At 43.1% G+C, this 20,218-nt stretch overlaps 1 protein-coding gene across 1 annotated transcript in view; it reads right to left on the minus strand.

The window, feature by feature from the left end:
- LOC134357658 (androgen-dependent TFPI-regulating protein-like) overlaps positions 1 to 20,218 on the minus strand; it is a 78,901-nt gene that overhangs the window by 20,363 nt on the left and 38,320 nt on the right. The window lies entirely within an intron of this gene.

Here is a 20,218-nt window from a genome sequence, read left to right on the forward strand (position 1 = left end):
GCTGACTCAATTAGAGCTCAACAAGCCAGAAACAGGGTAGCCAGGAAAACCTGGAGCAAGGGTCGATGGACCGGACCGTGAACCAGAATATGGACTTCACCGACCGGACTAGGTCAAATGGGTTAAAAGGGCAATTACAAGTATTTATGTTCCAGTGAATGTGGCATGTGTTATTAATTACAGGGCTATGGGATGCGCCCTGCAGAAAACAAAAGGCATGGAACAGTCCTACTTGGGTCCATTGATGAGTGTTTTTATTGCTGCTTCGTGCCTCCATACAGAACTCAAACATTTCACTTTTTTCCTGCTAATTTCCTCTAAATTTCACATGCCCACCTCTGACTCTTCATCCTCCTTTCTAGATCGGTCTCTCTTAATTCAGAGAATAGGCTCACCAAAATCATCCATTAAAACCTCATGGATTCTCATGGGTATCTGTGACTGTACATTATTCCATTGTATCATTTCCTCTACCTCCATTCCACTTGCTCTGGTGATGAGACTTTCCATACAGGTGTCTCTGAAGTGGTTTCCTTCTTTCAGCACAATGGCTTCCCCTGGACAATAGAGGACAAAGATTGTGCCTCCATCTCATCTATTTTGATACAATTACCTTCACCCTGTCTTTCCTTGGATCAAGCAAGAACAGAGCTTCTCTGGTCCTCACCAGCCTCTTGCCTTCAATAGATCATCTTTTGAGATTCCTGCTGGTTCCAACAAGATTTCATCATATCCTTGTCTCCTCTATTAGCATTTTGAGGAAATGGCTCACTTCATGACTCTCGGTCCACTTTTCTGACCCCATCAGCTACTCCCTGTCTATTGCACTTTCCCATGGAATTGTAGGAAATGCAACAGTTTTTCACCTCTTCCCTTCTCACCATCCAGGCACCCATTCAGTCTATCCAGTTAAACAGCAATTCACTTGCACTTCTCCCAGTTTAGAACACCACATTCCAAGTTCACAATATGGTCTCTCTACTGGTGAAACAACATCTGTTCAGTCCATAGGAGTGATTCTGAGCTTCCTGTTAACTCTATTTTACTTCCCCATCCCACCTTCAATCTAATCTCTATGCTGCAATGAGGCCCTATGCAACCTTGAGGAAAACCTCCTCATCTTTTGTAAGGGCTCATTGCAGCTTTCCAGACTCTATTGAAAACTCCAGCATTATATAACTTGCTCTTCTGTCAGCATTATCTATTTCTCCAATAAGTCATCCATCTATGTTTCTGAGTTGGATTTGCTAGTCATGACTGGCACTATGAAACACCTAAACAAATAGAGAAGCATGATGAACCTCTAACTGTCCCAATTAATCTATTTTATCAGACAAAATAGACACAGACATTCCCTGTGCCTTATCCATTCTTCACCCCAGTTTCACTGCAGCATAAAATTTTGCTTATTTCTCTTTCCTATTTAAGATGTAGGATCTCAGATCAATTTCAATTTGATTGATTCAATTTCTTTCCACAGATGCTGCCTGACCTATTGGGTGCTTCCAGCCTTTTCTGTTTTAAGCTAGTCTGCTCCTCTTTGTAAGAGGTGGATTACTGCAAGGGCAGCTGGTGGGATCATTTTGTGAGTTATGTACAACTTGAGAGTGAAGAGAGAGTGACTGGACAAGTGCACATGGACAGTTAGCTACCTCTGCTCAGGAAAGCATCAACAAGCTTCAAAACCTGGGCTCCCTTGCAGTTGGATTCTTGACTGCCTCATTGGGAGACCACTGTATGGATGAGTGATAACATTCCCTTCTCACTGAAAATCAACACATGCGCTTAGCCCGCTGCTCTACTCTCATGACTATATGGCTAGGCAAAGGTCAAACACCATCTATAAATTCATCAATGACAACAATGTTATTAGTAGAATCTTGATGGCAACAACAAGGCATACAACAGTGAAATAGATAGGCTGGTCAAGTGGTGTCGCAATAACAGCCTTACACTCAATGTCCCCAATTTCAAAGAACTGATTTTGGACTTCATTCAGGGAAGAACACACATTAGTCCTCATTGAGAGGTCAGCAGTGAAAAGGATGAGACGTTTTAAGATCTTGGGTGTCAAAATCTCAGAGGATCTATCCTAGGCCACTATATTAATGCCATGATGATGAAGTCATGACAGCAGCAATACTCCATTCGGAATTTGAGGAAATTTGCTGTTACCAGAGATTCTAGTAAATTTCGACAATGTATGGTGGATAACTTTCTGACAGGTTGCATTATCATCTACGCTGGAGGCACCAATGAGCAGGATATAAAGAGGCTTCAGATGGTTGTTAACTCATCCAGTTCAGCAGGGGCACAACCCTCCCCGCAACTGAGAAGACAGGTTCCATTATTAAGGACCCTCACCATTCAGGACATGTCCTCTCATCATTACAGTCATCAAGGAGGAGATACAAGAGTCTGAAGGACCACACTCAATATTTTAGGAACAGTTGCTTCCCCTCTACCATCAGATTTCTGAACAGTCCATAAACCCATGAACTATCCCTCTTTTATATGATTTGGTTATTTACTTATCAATTATTTATAGTAGTTTTAAATAGTAATAAAGAAAATTCTAGAATTCCCACCATCACACCAAAGTGAAAAAAATTGTACCAGCTTTGTTTCCAGTTGTTAGTCTTCTCTCACCTTTATGTGATTGAGCTTTGAATTTTCCCTTCATGTTTTTAAACACCTCCATTTTTTGTGCATAGACACAGTGTCCATTGACTTGCTCAGCTAAAATAATACAACTCCATTGGCAGCTCACCTCCCTTGCTGGCTCTAACTCATCAACATTGTTTCGCTGCTTCTGTTGCAACGGCTCTCATGACAGTGGTGATGAATCAGCATATAGGAGGTGAATTGAAAATCTGGCTGAGTGGTGTCACAACAACAACTTCTCACGCAGTGTCAGAAAGATCTAGGAGCTGATTATTGATCTCAGGATGAGGAAACAGGAGGCCCATGAGTGCGTCTTCATTGGGGGATCAGAGATGGAGAAGTTCAGCACCTTTAAATTCCTCAGTGCTGTCATTTCAGAGGAGTTGTCCTGGGTCCAGCACACAAGTGCCTTTATGAAAAAAACCACAGCAGCATCTCTACTTTCATAGAAGTTTGTGAAGATTGAGCATGTCATTTAAAGTTTGACAAACTTCTACAGATATGAGGTGGAGAGTATATTGATTGGTTGTATCATGGCCTGATATAGAAGCACGAATACCCTAGAATGGAAATGCCTACTAAAGTAGTGGGTTCTGCCCAGCCTATCACAGGTAAAGCCCTCCCCACTATTAAGCACATCCACACAGAGTACTGTCACAGGAAAGCAGCATCTATTAAAAAGGACTTCCACCACAGGCCATGCTCTCTTTTCACTGCTGCTGTCAGGAAGGTGGTACAGAAGCCTCAGGACTCACACCACCAGATTTAGAAACAGTTATTACCCCTCAACTACAGGATCATGAACTAGAGAAGGTAATCACTCAATCCCATTTGTCCCATTACTGAACTGTTTTCACAACCTATGAACTCACTTATGAGGACACTCCATCGCATATTCATGATACTTATTGCTTAGTTATTTATTATCATTAATATTTGTTTATTATCCTTTCTTTTTGTATTTGCAGTTTATTGTCTTTTGTACATTGGTTGTTAATCCATCCTGTTGGGTGCAGTCTTTCATTGATTCTATTGTGTTTCTTATATTTACTGGGAATGCCCACAAGGAAATAAATGTCCAGATTGTATATGGTGACATATATGTACTTTGATAATAACTTTACTTTGAAATTTGATGCTTTTCAAACCAATGTCCCTTCCTTTCTTCAGCTGTGTAGTACCATAAGACATTGGAGCAGAATTAGGCCATTTAGCCCATCACATCTGCTCTGCCATTTCATCTTGGCTGATCCATTTTTCCTCTCAGCCCCAATCTCCTCCCTCGCCCCCTTTGTGCATGACCTATCATGCACAAGGCCATGATGACTATCCCTAATCAGATCCTGTCAATCTAAATACTTATATATTCTGTCCCTTAGAATACAGTGCTTTCCAATAACTTACCCACTACTGACATCAGGCTCACCGACCTATAATTTTCCAGCTTATTCTGTGAGCCCTTTTGAAAAAAGGCCTTCTGCATATCCAGATACTCAACTTCAACTGATTCTCCATTGTCTATCTTGCCTATATTTCTTCAAAGAATTCCAATAGATTTGTTAAGCAAGATTTTCTTTTGAGGAAACCATGCTGACTATGGCATATTTTATCATGTGCCTCCAAATACCCCGAAACCATATCCTTAACAATCGACTCCAACATTGTCCCAACCACTGAGATTGACTAACTGGCCCATAATTTCCTTTCTTCTACCCCTCTCCCTTCTTGAAGAGTGGAGTGACATTTGCAATTTTCCAGTCTTCTGGAACCATTCCAGAATCTAGTGATTCTTGAAAGATCATTACTAATACCTCCACAATCTCCTCAGCCACTTCTTTGAGAACCCTAGGCTGTATACCATCTGGTCCAGGTGACATCTACCTTCAGATCTTTCAGTTTCCCAAGAACCTTCTCCCTAGTAATGGTAACTTCACACACTTCATGACCCCAGATAACTGGAACTCTCATCCTACTGCTAACATCTTCCACAGTGAAGACATGCAAAATACTTGTTTAGTTCATCTACCATCTCCACCATCCTTTTCCAGTGATCTGATATCCACTCTTGCCTCTCTTTCACACTTTATGTATCTGAAGAAATATTTGGTATTTTCTTTAATATTATTTGCTAACTTACTTTTGTATTCTATCTTTATCTTCTTAATAATGTTTTTGTTACTTCTGTTGGTATTTGAAAGTTTCCCAATCATCTAACTTCCCACTAATTTTGCTCTATTATATGCCCTCCCCTTGGTTTTTATGTTGGCTTTGACTTCTCTTGTTAGTCACAGTTGTGTTAGGTTGCCTTTAGAATACTTCTTCCTCTTTGGGATGTATATATCCTGTGTCTTCTGAATTGCTTCCAAAAATTCCAGCCATTGCTGCTCTGCTATCATCCCTGCCAGTGTACTTTTCCAATCAATTCTGGCCAACTTGTCTCTCATGGCTCTGTAATTCCCTTTACTCCACTGTAATACTGCCACATCTTACTTCAGCATCGCCTTCTCAAATTTCAGGATGAATTCAATCGTATTATGATTGCTTTCCCCTGAGGGTTCTTTAAATTTAAGCTTTCTAATCTATTCCGGTTTATTGTACAACACCCAACCCAGAATAATTGATCCCCTAGTAAGTATCGAGTTCTCAGTATTCTCGAGGGAGGGTGAGCAGCTGCATGTCGTGGTCCATGTAGGGACCAATGATGTGGGTAGGAAGAGTGAAGAGGTCCTGAAAGGTGAGTTTGGGGAGTTAGGCGCCAAGTTAAAGGACAGGACCTCCAAGATCTCAGGATTGCTACCAGTGCCACGTGCAGGTGGGTTTAGAAATAGTAAGATAGCGCAGATCAACATATGGCTGAAGACATGGTGCAGGAGGGAGGGCTTCAGATTTATTGGGAAGTTTTCTAAGGAAGGTGGGACCTGTTCTGGTGGAATGGTTTACATCTGAACTGGAGGGGGACAAATATTCTTCCAGGTAGGTTTGCTAGAGAGGTACCAGTGGATTTAAACTAGATACAAGGGGGAAGGGGAACCAGAGTGCAGGAACCGATGTAGGGGAGAAGGAAGAAAAAGAAAATAGTAAAGTTGTTTGCGCCATTAGTGATAAACAGAGAAAGAGATGGAAAATTTCTTAAATGCATTTATTTTAATGCTAGGAGCATTATAAGAAAGGTGGATGAGCTTAAAGCATGGATTGATACCTGGAAGTATGATGTGGTAGCTATTAGTGAAACATGATTACAGGAGGGGTGTGATTGGCAACTAAATATTCCTGGATTTCATTGCTTCAGGCGTGATAGGATTGGTGGGACAAGAGGGGGAGGTGTTGCATTGCTTGTCAGAGAAAACACTACAGTGGTGCTCTGGCAGGATAGATTAGAGGGCTCATCAAGGGAGGAATGGGGAGGGTGTAGTAACACTTGTAGTGGTGTATTATAGACCACCAAATGGGGAGCGAGAATTGGAGGAGCAAATTTGTAAGGAGATAGCAGATATTTGCAGTAAGCACAAGGTTGTGATTGTGGGAGATTGTAATTTTCCACACATAGACTGGGAAGCCCATACTGTAAAAGGGCTGGATGGTTTGGAGTTTGTAAAATGTGTGCAGGATATTTTTTGCAGCAATACATAGAGGTACCAACTAGAGAAGGGGCAGTGTTGGATCTCCTGTTAGGGAATGAGATAGGTCAGGTGTCGGAGATTTGTATTGGGGAGCACTTCGGGTCCAGTGATCACAATGCCATTAGTTTCAATATAATTATGGAGCAGGATAGGTCTGGACCCAGGGTTGAGATTTTTGATTGGAGAAATGATGCAAAAGGATTTAGAAGGAGTGGATTGGGACAATTTGTTTTGTAGGAAGGATGTAATGGAGAAATAGAGGTCATTTAAAGGTGAAATTTTGAGGGTACAGAATCTTTATGCTCCTGTTAGGTTGAAAGGAAAGGTTAAAAATTTGCGACAGCCATGGTTTTCAAGGGATATTGGAAACTTGGTTCGGAAAAAGAGAGATATCTACAATAAATATAGGCAGCATGGAGTAAATGAGGTGCTCAAGGAATATAAAGAATGTAAAAAGAATCTTAAGAAAGAAATTAGAAAAGCTAAAAGAAGATATGAGGTTGCTTTGGCAAGTAAGATAAAAATAAATCCGAAGGGTTTCTACAGTTATATTAATAGCTAAAGGATAGTGAGGGATAAAATTGGTCCCTTAGAGAATCAGAGTGGACAGCTATGTGTGGAGCCAAAAGAGATGGGGGAGATTCTGAACAATTTCTTTTCTTCGGTATTCACTCAGGAGAAGGATATTGAATTGTGTAAGGTAAGGGAAACAGGTAGGGAAGTTATGGAAAACATGATGATTAAAGAAGAGGAAGTACTGGCACTCGTAAGGAATATAAAAATGGATAAGTCTCCGGGTCCTGACAGGATATTCCCTAGAACCTTGAGAGAAGTTATTGTGGAAATAGCAGGGGCTCTGACAGAAATATTTCAAATGTCACTAGAAACGGGGATGGTGCCAGAGGATTGGCATATTGCTCATGTTGTTCCATTGTTTTAGAAGAGTTCTAAGAGTAAACCTAGTAATTATCAGCCTGTGAGTTTGACGTCAGTGGTGGGTAAATTGATGGAAAGTATTCTTAGAGATGGTATATATAATTATCTGGATAGACAGGGTCTGATTAGGAACAGTCAGCATGGATTTGTGCATGGAAGGTCATGTTTGACAAATCTTATTGAATTTTTTGAAGAGGTTACTAGAAAAGTTGACGAGGGTAAAGCAGTGGATGTTGTCTATATGGACTTCAGTAAGGCCTTTGACAAGGTTCCACATGGAAGTTTAGTTAGGAAGGTTCAATCATTAGGTATTAATATTGAAGTAGTAAAATGGATTTAGCAGTGGCTGGATGGGAGATGCCAGAGAGTAGTGGTGGATAAATGTTTGTCAGATTGGAGGGCGGTGACTAGTGGTGAGCCTCAGGGATCTGTACTGGGTCCAATGTTGTTTGTTATATATATTAATGATCTGGATGATGCGGTGGTAAATTAGATTAGTAAGTATGCAGATGATACTAAGTTAGGTGGATTTGTGGATAATGAAGAACGGTTTCAAAGCTTGCAGAGAGATTTAGGCCAGTTAGAAGAGTGGGCTGAAAGATGGCAGATAGAGTTTAATGTTGATAAATGTGAGGAGCTACATTTTGGGAGGACTAATCAAAATAGGACATACATGGTAAATGGTAGAGCATTGAAGAATGCAGTAGAACAGAGGGATCCAGGAATAATGGTGCATAGTTCCCCAAAGGTGGAATCTCATGTGGATAGGTTGGTCAAGAAAGCTTTTGGTCTGCTAGCATTTATAAATCAGAGCATAGAGTATAGGAGTTGGGATGTAATGTAAAGGAGGGAGGAGAAAATGGCGGCACGACGCAGTGCGCGCGGCCATTTCGAATGAATATCGGTATGTGTAACCAGGGGTGCTGTGCACAATCCGGATTTGATGGGGACAGCCGTGAAGCACAGGTGAACATCTGGAGAAACTTCTGAAATGCCTGCTTCGCTGCCGCTGCTACTGTGCGATTCAGAATCTCCAGAGACGAAGGCCCCAAATCCTCGGCTTTGTGTATTGCCTGTTGCTGGGGCTGGGGTCGAAACGCTCAGCAGAGATGGTGCTTGGTGCTCGATGTTGAATAGGTGGTCGGAGGCTCGGAGTTTTTTGGATGGACTGGGAGTCGGTCTGTGGTCGGATGCTTCCGGGATGCTGCATCGGCAAATTGGCGGCGCTGGAGATTTACCGTCTGCATGAGATGATGGGACTTTCGAGAGACTCAGACTTTTATAGAACATATAGAATAGTACAGCACAGTACAGGCCCTTCAGTCCACAATGTTGCGCCGACCCTCAGACCCTGCCTCCCATATAACCCCCCACCTTAAGTTCCTCCATATATCTGTCTAGTAATCTCTTAAACTTCACTAGTGTATCTGCCTCCACCACTGATTCAGGCAGTGCATTCCACGCACCAACCACTTTGAGTAAAATACCTTCCTCTAATATCCCCCTTGAACTTTCCACCCCTTACCTTAAAGCCATGTCCTCTTGTATTGAGCAGTGGTGCCCTGGGGAAGAGGCACTGGCTATCCACTCTATCTATTCCTCTTATTATCTTGTACACCTCTATCATGTCTCCTCTCATCCTCCTTCTCTCCAAAGAGTACAGCCCTAGCTCCCTTAATCTCTGATCATAATGCATACTCTCTAAACCAGGCAGCACCCTGGTAAATCTCCTCTGTACCCTTTCCAATGCTTCCACATCCTTCCTATAGTGAGGTGACCAGAACTGGACACAGTACTCCAAGTGTGGCCTAACCAGAGTTTTATAGAGCTGCATCATTACATCACGACTCTTAAACTCTATCCCTCGACTTATGAAAGCTAACACCCCGTAAGCTTTCTTAACTACCCTATGTACCTGTGAGGCAACTTTCAGGGATCTGTGGACATGTACCCCCAGATCCCTCTGCTCCTCCACACTACCAAGTATCCTGCCACTTACTTTGTACTCTGCCTTGGAATTTGTCCTTGCAAAGTGTACCACCTCACACTTCCCCGCTTTGAACTCTATATGCCACTTCTCAGCCCACTTCTGCAACCTAGCAATGTCTCTCTGCAGTCTTCGACAATCCTCTACACTATCTACAACACCACCAACCTTTGTGTCGTCTGCAAACTTGCCAACCCACCCTTCTAGCCCCACATCCAGGTCGTTAATAAAAATCATGAAAAGTAGAGGTCACAGAACCGATCCTTGTGGGACACCACTAGTCACAATCCTCCAATCTGAATGTACTCCCTCCACCACCACCCTCTGCCTTCTGCAGGCAAGCCAATTCTGAATCCACCTGGCCAAACTTCCCTGGATCCCATGCATTCTGACTTTCTGAATAAGCCTACCATGTGGAACCTTGTCAAATGCCTCTCATTGGTGAATACAGAAGAGAAGTATTCATTGAGGGCCTCTCTCACTTCCACAGCCTCCAGGCACATCTTCCCACCTTTATCTCTAATCGGTCCTACCTTCACTCCTGTCATCCTTTTTTTCTTCACATAATTGAAGAATGCCTTGGGGTTTTCCATTACCCTACTCACCAAGGCCTTCTCATGCCCCCTTCTTGCTCTTCTTACCCCCTCTTATGCTCCTTTCTTGCTTCCCTATATTCCTCAATAGACCCATCTGATCCTTGCTTCCTAAACCTCATGTATGCTGCCTTCTTCCACCTGACTAGATTTTCCACCTCACTTGTCACCCATGGTTCCTTCACCCTACCATTCTTTATCTTCCTCACCGGGACAAATTTATCCCTAACATCCTGCAAGAGATCTCCAAACATCGACTACATGTCCATAGTACATTTCCCTGCAAAAACATCTTCCCAATTCACACCCGCAAGTTCCAGCCTTATAGCCCCATAATTTGCCCTTCCCCAATTAAAAATTTTCCTGTCCTCTCTGATTCTATCCTTTTCCATGATAATGCGAAAGGCCAGGGAGCGGTGGTCACTGTCCCCCAGATGCTCACCCACTGAGAGATCTGTGACCTGATCCGGTTCATTACCTAGTACTAGATCTAGTATGGCATCCCTCCTAGTCGGCCTGTCCACATACTGTGCCAGGAATCCATCCTGGACACACTTAACAAACTCTGCCCCATCTAAACCCTTGGAACTAATCAGGTGCCAATTAATATTAGAGAATTTAAAGTCACCCATGATAACAACCCTGTTATTTTTGCACCTTTCCAAAATCTGCCTCCCAATCTGCTCCTCTGTATCTCTGCTGCTACCAGGGGGCCTATAGAATACCCCCAATAGAGCAACTGCTCCCTTCCTGTTCCTGACTTCCACCCATACTGACTCAAAAGAGGATCCTGCTACATTACCCACCCTTTCTGTAGCTGTAATAGTATCCCTGACCAGTAATGCCACCCGTTCTCCCCTTTTTTCCCCCCTCTCTATCCCTTTTAAAGCACAGAAATCCAGGAATATTGAGAATCCATTCCTGCCCTGGTGCCAGCCAAGTCTCTGTAATGGCCACTACATCATAATTCCATGTATGTATCCAAGCATCACCTTTGTTCCTGATGCTTCTCGCATTGAGGTACACACACTTCAGCCCTTCTACCTTACTACCTTTACACCGTTTATTCTGCTTCTCATTCCTCAAAGCCTCTCTATGTGTTAGATCCGGCTTTACTCCGTGCACTTCTTTCACTGCTCTATCGCTCTGGGTCCCATCCCCCCTTGCAAATTGGTTTAAACCCTCCTGAACCATGCTAGCAAACCTACCTGCAAGGATATTGCTCCCCCTCGAGTTCAGGTGCAACCCATCCAATCTGTACAGGTCCCACCTTCCCCAGAAGAGATCCCAATGGTCCAAAAATCTAAAACCCTGCCCCCTGCACCAACTCCTCAGCCACGCATTCAACTGCCATCTCCTCCAATTCTTACAATCACTGTCTCGTAGCACTGGCTGCAATCCTGAGAACGCCACCCTTAAGGTCCTGTTCTTCAGCCTTCTGCCCAGTTCCTGAAATTCACACTTCAGGACCTCATCCCTCTTCCTGCCTATGTCATTGGTACCAATGTGTATCAGGACTTCTGGTTGCTTTCCCTCTTGTACCAGGATGTCGTGCACCCGGTCAGAGACATCCCAGACCCTGGCACCCGGGAGGCAACAAACCATGCAGGTATCCTTCTCACATCCACAAAATCTCCTGTCTGCTCCCCTGACTATAGAGTCTCCAATGGCGACAGCTCTCCTCTTCTCCGTCCCACCCTTCTGCATCACCGGGTCAGACTCAGTGCCGGAGGCCCTGCCACCGTGGCTCACAGCTGGTCGGTCGTCCCCGCCAACAGTATCCAGGACGTTAAACTTATTATTCAGGGGAATGGCTACAGGGGTGCTCTGCACTACCTGCTGCTCCGGATTCTTTCAGTCCCCCTCCCCCTCCCACTTTCAAATCTCTTACTAAGTTTTCCTTCAGTTAGTCCTGACGAAGGGTCTTGGCCTGAAACGTCGACTGTACCTCTTCCTATAGATGCTGCCTGGCCTGCTGCGTTCACCAGCAACTTTGATGTGTGTTGCTTGAATTTCCAGTATCTGCAGAATTCCTGTTGTTTCTAGATTCTTTACTGTGCCGTGATCTGTTCTTATCAAATTATGGTATTGCTTTGCACTGTTGTAACTATATGTTATAATTATGTGGTTTTTGTTCGTCTTTAAGTCCGTTTGTCATGTGTTTTCGTGATAACATTCTGGAAAAACATTTTTATCATTTCTTATTGCATGCATTAATAAATCACAATGAAAGGGGACTGTGCATCCTCATAATCATCATATATTGTTGAAATTGTACAAGGCATTGGTAAGGCCAAATTTGGAGTATTGTGTACAGTTCTGGTCACCGAATTATAGGAAAGATCTCAACAAAATTGAGAGTACGGAGAAGATCTACTAGAATGTTACCTGTGTTTCAGCACCTAAATTACAGAGAAATGTTGAACAAGTTGGGTCTTTATTCTTTGGAGTGTAGAAGGTTGAGGGGGGACTTGATAGTGGTATTTAAAATTATGAGGGGGAATAGATAGAGTTGACATGGATAGACTTTTTCCATTGAGAGTAGGGGAGATTCAAACAAGAGGACATGAGTTGAGAGTTAAAGGGCAAAAGTTTAGGGGTAACATGAGGGGGAACTTCTTTACTCAGAGAGCGGTAGCTGTGTGGAACGAGCTTCCAGCAGAAGTGGTTGAGGCAGGTTCGATGTTGTCATTTAAAGTTAAATTGGATAGCTATATGGACAGGAAAGGAATGGAGGGTTATGGGTTGAGTGCAGGTCAGTGGGACCAGGTGAGAGTAAGGGTTCGGCACGGACTAGAAGGGCCAAGATGGCCTGTTTCCGTGCTGTAATTTTTATATGGTTATATATAGTGGGCTCTACCAGAAGCTGTTCTAAAAAGCCATTTCATAGGCATTGTAGAAATTCCCCTTTTAGAAATCCAGAAACACCCTGATTTTCCCATTCTACTTGTATATTGAAATCCCCCATGACTATTGTATCACTGCCTTTTTGGCATCCATTCTGAATCTCCCATTGTAATTTGTAGACCACATCCTTACTACCATTTGGGGATCTGTATATAATTCCCATCAGGATCTATTTACCCTTTCAATTCCTTAGCTCTGTCCACAATGATTCAATGCATTCTGACCTTATGATTTGATTTCATTTTTTTTACCAACAGAGCAACACCACTCCCTCTGCCTTCCTGCCTGTCCTTTCGATATAATGTATATTCTTGGATATTGAGCTCCCAATTATAATCTTCTTTTAACCATGATTCAGTGATGCCTACATTATACATGCCAATCTGTAACTGTGCTAAAAGTTCATCTACCTTATTCCATATACAGGACACATTCAAATATAACACCTTCATTCCTGTATACACCCTTTTTGATTTTGTCCACCTTTTACATTGCAACTCATCCTATTGACTGCAATTTTGCCTCTCCTTGCTAGCAGTCTCACTACAGTACCCTCCACTGGTGTGGCCAGGATCCTCAACCATATCTGCTCTTTTCCCTTCCTCACTCTCTCAGGACAGTGACTGGATTCTATTTTCTTTATCTCCAGCTTCCATATTTAATGGTTCAACCTCTATCCTTTCATGATGAAGCCCCCAAGCACTTTCCCCTTCTCTTTCAACATTCTTAAGGAACTTCTTTCTCTGCAACAACTGGGTTCAATTCTAAGTATTTAATCCCAGGGGTTCTCCAAGTTCAAAATTCAAAGTACATTCTTATCAAAGTATGTATACCATGGACAACCTTGAGATTCATCTTGCAGAAAGCCACAAAACAAAGAAACACAATAGAAACCACAAAAAACCCCACACAACAAAGACTGTCATACATCCAATGTGTGAAAGAAGAGTAATTCATGCGTACAATAAAAACATAAACAAGTAATACACAGAACATGAACTGCAGAGTCCCTGAATCCCTGAAAGTGAATTTATGGCCACAGAGCCAGTCAGCATTGAAGAGAGCTCATCAGGGAGCTCATTGCCTACAAGGCAACAACTGCTCTCAAACCTGGTGGTGTGGACCCAGGACTTCTGCACAACCTGCCCAATGGCAGCAGGGAGATGGGTGAAATGCAGGCCGACAGAATGGGCTCAATGGGGGATCCTGGCTGACATGAAGTAATGAACTGAACATTGGTTCTCTCTCTACCTTGGCCTTGATGTTCTTGACTGGAAATGCAGAAAGTGCAATGCATATCTTTTTACACCTTCTCTTTCAAACATCTGGGATATTCAAATACTTATTTCAAATTATCCATGTTCTTTCTAAGCACCAAAAGTAGGGCAAGTCAAATTGGGCTATTTACTGCCTATTCCGTGTACTCCCAGTATACTAATGGAAAGTTTCATCAATAATGCTATCAAGTGGCCCTTACTCACAATAATCTATTCACATTTGAACACTAGCCTTCATTACAGCATTGGCCCACGCATTAAACTGCTGAATTTTAACCATAATGTGACACTGTCTGTCCTTTACAGTACAAGCCTTTGCCAGGTGTGGCATCAAGGCATCCAGGGTTAGAGTGAAAAAACAGACAAAGGAAAAAACATTCCAATGACTGGGGTCATTCTTTTATGAAATAAAGTGGTTGCTGTTCTCTCGGGCAGCTTTTTCTTTAATGACATTTCTTCCATCAGAAGGTCAGAAATGGGATGTGTGTTGATGATTGTACATTGCTCATTTCCATTCACTACTTCTCAGCAAATGAAGCAGGCGATGCCTTGTATGCAGCAAATTTAGACAACATTTGGGTCAAGGATGCAGGTAAGAATGTGAGAGTATAATCAGTTACGCCCTGACATTCAATGGTCTTATCGTTGCCTCCTCCAACAAGATCAGTGACCAGAAACTCACTTGAACTGGCTACATAAATGATTGTAAGAGCAGGTGAAAGTCTAGTATACCATAACCAGCAATGCACCTACTCATACCACAAGGTTTTTTAGAATCAGAATCAGAATCAGGTTTATTATCACTGGCATGTGACGTGAAATTTGTTAACTTAGCAGCAGCAATTCAATGCAATACATAATCTAGCAGAGAGAGAAAAAATAAATAAATAAAATAAAACATAATAATAAATAAACCAGTAAATCAATTACGTATATTGAATAGATTATTTCAAAAATGTGCAAAAACAGAAATACTATATACTAAAAAAGTGAGGTAGTGTCCAAAGCTTCAAAGTCCATTTAGGAATCAGATGGCAGAGGGGAAGAACCCGTTCCTGAATTGCTGAGTGTGTGCCTTCAAGCTTCTGTATCTCTTACCTGATGGTAACAGTGAAAAAAGTGCATGCCCTGGGTGCTGGAGGTCTTTAATAATTGACGCTGCTTTTCTGAGATACCACTTCCAAAAGATGTCCTGGGTACCTTGTAGGCTAGTGCCCAAGATGGAGCTGACTACATTTACAACCCTCTGCAGCTTCTTTCGATCCTGTGCAGTAGCTCCTCCATACCAGACAGTGATGCAACCTGTCAGAATGCTCTCCATGGTACAACTATAGAAGTTCTTGAGCGTATTTGTTGACATGCCAAATCACTTCAAACTCCTAATAAAGTATAACCGCTGTCTTGCCTTCTTTATGACTACATCAATATGTTGGGACCAGGTTAGATCCTCAGAGATCTTGACACCCAGGACCTTGAAGCTGCTCACCCTCTCCACTTCTGATTCCTCTGTGAGGGTTGGTATGTGTTCCTTCGATTTACCCTTCTTGAGGTCTACATTCAACTCTTTCATCTTATTGAGGTTGAGCACCAGGTTGTTGCTGGCACTCAACGTCACCAACTACAACACACATACTAGAGACATGATGAAATATTCTCCACTTATAATGCCAACAATTTGAAACAGGGTTGACACCTTTTGAACAACAGAACATTAGCTATCCTTTAGTCCTCTGGCATCTCACTTGTGGCTAAGAATGTTTTGAGTAGCTCTGCCAGGGCCCCTGCAAGGTGCAAGAGGACACTTTGTCTGGGTCTGGGGACAAATTTGCCTCAGAATAGCAAGTACCTCCTCTTCTGTAATTCGCATATAGTCCATGACTTTGCCACTTGTTTGCTTCAATTCTATAGACTCTGTTTCTGTCTCCTGACTAAATACAGTGAAGAGTTGTTTCTCAACTCTGTTCTAAATGACAAACCCATTATTTTGAGACTTCCAGGCATGCTGGCCAGGCAAAAAATATTCCCCCTGAATCTACTCTGCCAAGCCCAGTAAGAATTCTACATATTTCAATGAAATCTTCTCTCTAACCTTCTAAACTTTTGCTCATAAAATAAGTGTATCATCCCAGCAATCAAGCTGGTGAAATTTTGCCATACTCCCTCTATTACAAGTATATCCTCTCTTTGTATTGTGGAGGATCCAATAAGTGAAACAGAAGGCATAAATTTAAAAAGGGTATATTAACTATTTATTTTAAAATGAACAGTGAAACACTAAACTGGGCATCTAGCTAAACAAGTGTTAATCTAAACTACACAAAACCACAACACTGGACATTCAGTTACCTTCAATTGAATGGGTACTCCATTAAACCTCCCTCAATTATAAGACTGAAGAACTAAGCATGCTACAAATGAATACTTAACTAAGCAAAAGCGGGGTGGGAAGAGGGGAGACATCTGTGTCTCCAACGCTCTTTCCAAGTGGTACTTCGGCACAGGTCGCAACTTCAGCCTGAAGTGGGCCTGGGGTCAAAGGAAAGAGAGGCCAAGCCTCCCGCAGGTGCTATTCTTACACTTCCAAGGCACCCGGAACTGGAAACCGGTGCCATAGTGTACAACCCAACTGATGGAAAAGAACGACTGCAACTTTTAAATGGACCAATCAATGACCGACACTGTGAAAACAGTTTTCGGCCGGCAAATAAACCAACCCACCACATGACATTGTTAGCTGGGAAGACCAGACCTATAGACAATATTCCAGGTTTGGTCCCATGAGGGTGCTAAATATTTACAGCAGGATGATTCCTGTACTCAGATCCTTCTGCATTTCCAGTTGCTTGCTATATTTCCCTTAGAACACTAACCTCTTACATTTCTCACCATTTATAAAATAAACTACATTTTTATATTTTTTCAACAGTTACGATTTTTCTCAACTTCTTTTCTCTCTGCCCTGTCCCCATATATTCAATTAAACTATTTTTCTCCCTTGCCAATATCCTTGCCCCTTCATTAAACCTGTCCATATCCCCCTGAAGCCTCTTGGCAAACTCCTCAAAACCAAGCAACACACATCAAAGTTGCTGGTGAACGCAGCAGGCCAGGCAGCATCTATAGGAAGAGGCGCAGTCGACGTTTCAGGCCGAGACCCTTCGTCAGGACTAACTGAAGGAAGAGTGAGTAAGGGATTTGAAAGCTGGAGGGGGAGGGGGAGATGCAAAATGATAGGAGAAGACAGGAGGGGGAGGGATAGAGCTGAGAGCTGGACAGGTGATAGGCAAAAGGGGATACGAGAGGATCATGGGACAGGAGGTCCGGGAAGAAAGACGGGGGGGGGTGACCCAGAGGATGGGCAAGAGGTATATTCAGAGGGACAGAGGGAGAAAAAGGAGAGTGAGAGAAAGAATGTGTGCATAAAAATGAGTAACAGCTGGGGTACGAGGGGGAGGTGGGGCCTAGCGGAAGTTAGAGAAGTCAATGTTCATGCCATCAGGTTGGAGGCTACCCAGACGGAATATAAGGTGTTGTTCCTCCAACCTGAGTGTGGCTTCATCTTTACAGTAGAGGAGGCCGTGGATAGACATGTCAGAATGGGAATGGGATGTGGAATTAAAATGTGTGGCCACTGGGAGATCCTGCTTTCTCTGGTGGACAGAGCGTAGATGTTCAGCAAAGCGGTCTCCCAGTCTGCGTCGGGTCTCACCAATATATAAAAGGCCACATCGGGAGCACCGGACGCAGTATATCACAAGATGAAGCCACACTCAGGTTGGAGGAACAACACCTTATATTCCGTCTGGGTAGCCTCCAACCTGATGGCATGAACATTGACTTCTCTAACTTCCGCTAGGCCCCACCTCCCCCTCGTACCCCAGCTGTTACTCATTTTTATGCACACATTCTTTCTCTCACTCTCCTTTTTCTCCCTCTGTCCCTCTGAATATACCTCTTGCCCATCCTCTGGGTCACCCCCACCCCCCCTTCTTTCTTCCCGGACCTCCTGTCCCATGATCCTCTCGTATCCCCTTTTGCCTATCACCTGTCCAGCTCTCGGCTCTATCCCTCCCCCTCCTGTCTTCTCCTATCATTTTGCATCTCCCCCTCTCCCTCCAGCTTTCAAATCCCTTACTCACTCTTCCTTCAGTTAGTCCTGACGAAGGGTCTCAGCCTGAAACGTCGACTGCGCCTCTTCCTATAGATGCTGCCTGGCCTGCTGCGTTCACCAGCAACTTTGATGTGTGTTGCTTGAATTTCCAGCATCTGCAGAATTCCTGTTGTCCTCAAAACCGACACAGCTACCCAACTTATACCTTCAGAAAGTTTGTTCCCTCATTGATGTAGATTGTGAACAGCTTGGGCTGAGCACCAGTACTTGTGGAATGCCACTAATATTCAAAGTGCATTTTTATCGAAGTAAGTAAATAATACACAACCTTGAGATCTGTCTTACAGGCAGCCGTTAAACAAAGAAATCCAACAGAACCCATTGAAAAAAGACTATCAAACACCCAATGTGCAGAAAAAAACAATTTGTGCAAATAATAGAAGTAAGCAAATAACATTCAGAACTGAAATTCACGAAGGTGAGTCCACAGCCATAAAACCAGTCATCGCTGTAGCTGGTCCAGGGTCCTGTTAGTTGCAGGGCACAACCTCAGTTTAGTGCAGAGACAAGTAAACCTCGTGGAGCAGCGAGCTGATCTCTGGTCCATCCCTTGCCTCTAGTGTCAACACATTAACCTTTTCAATCTTGCCCAGCACTTAAATCAGCTGAATAGAAAGTCATTCCTTGGTCTTGGAGCAAGGCCCTGCCGCTTTGAGATGCTCTCAAGCCCAGGACCTACTGCCTCGATTCAGCCTGTACCCAATGTACTCAGACCAGCGCTTAAATCGGTCTAACTTGCACTTGTTCCTTGCTCTTGAGCCCAGGCCCCACCACCTCGACTCTGCCTAGCCTCTGTCCTGCTGCTTCGAATCAGCTCCAGCAGCTTAATATTGGCTCAATTCCTGCTCTCGGGCCTGGTCCCTGCTGCCTGGATTCGGCCCATACACGCCACGCCACAAACATCCTGCAACTTCAAGATTACATTTCACACCGCAAAAATGCCATGTTGTATAGGTGGTTCAAAAGCTCAGCTCCTAAAAGGAAGTTATCGGCTATTGATTGCAGTGATAGTTTTCATGAAAAGGTGTGATTAGTAAACTAATAGTAGTTTTTCCTCTCAGAAAGTTGAGGTTGTGCTTCACCTGCATCATCTTAAGCCGGAACTGCAATAATATTATAAATGCTGGAAAGAAATTTTGAAATGCCTCTTAATTTCTATTAACATCAATCTTAATGGGATTCTAGATGCCTCACTAGTCAAACACTATCTCAATCAGTTAATCTATCTGACTTCGCTGACCTCAGTTCTTTGTGGAAATGGAACCCCTGTCAAGGCCTTATGACCAGCTGCTTTTCGATATGCCAAGGATGCGGCCTGGGAGACTAGTGAGCCTTCAGGGTGCCAGATTGTTGTGGCTCTGGAGGCGGACAGATTCAAGGCACAGAAGATCAAAAGCAGAGAGCTGACTGCCGGCTGTGTGTCCAGAGACCTGAGTTCCTTGGGCACAGAGCTTGGTAAAAGCAACACAACAGACTTTTAACACCATAAATCAGTGAGTTGTTTTGTTGTGTCTCACCTTTTGCTGTGAAATGGGGACACCTCTTTTTCCCTTATTAGGGAAAGAGGGAGCCTGTGGTATGTCGAATTACCAGGTGAACGAGTAGTCTTTGGGGTCTGTGTATTTATTGATGCTTTACTGCATGCATGAGTGCTTGATGGGGGCAGGGATTTTTGCTGGTGGGAGAGGGGGGTCATTGCTTTGCTGCTGCTTATGCGTGGGATGGGGAGTTGGGGGAAGCTTTGGGGTTCTAACATTTAACTGTCATTCATTCTTTGGGGCACTCCTCTGATTTCATGGATGTTTTCCAAAAAAAAAAGAATTTCAGGATGTATATTTTATACATTTCTCTGAGATTAAATGTTCCTATTGAACCTATCTTCAACTCTGGAATTCTGCTCTTGGACCAAGAAACCGTGAGCCATATTGTCAAAGTTGAACTTAAGCTAAGCATTGGGTTATTAAAAATGAATGACAATTAAAGGCAATGTCAATGTCAATCTTTAGCAATTTGTTGATAATTGAGAAAAGAGCACTGAAGCCGTAATAAATCAATTGTTCTTT

Source organism: Mobula hypostoma, chromosome 17, assembly GCF_963921235.1.
Source record: "Mobula hypostoma chromosome 17, sMobHyp1.1, whole genome shotgun sequence".
In the NCBI taxonomy this organism is placed as follows: Eukaryota; Metazoa; Chordata; class Chondrichthyes; order Myliobatiformes; family Myliobatidae; genus Mobula; species Mobula hypostoma.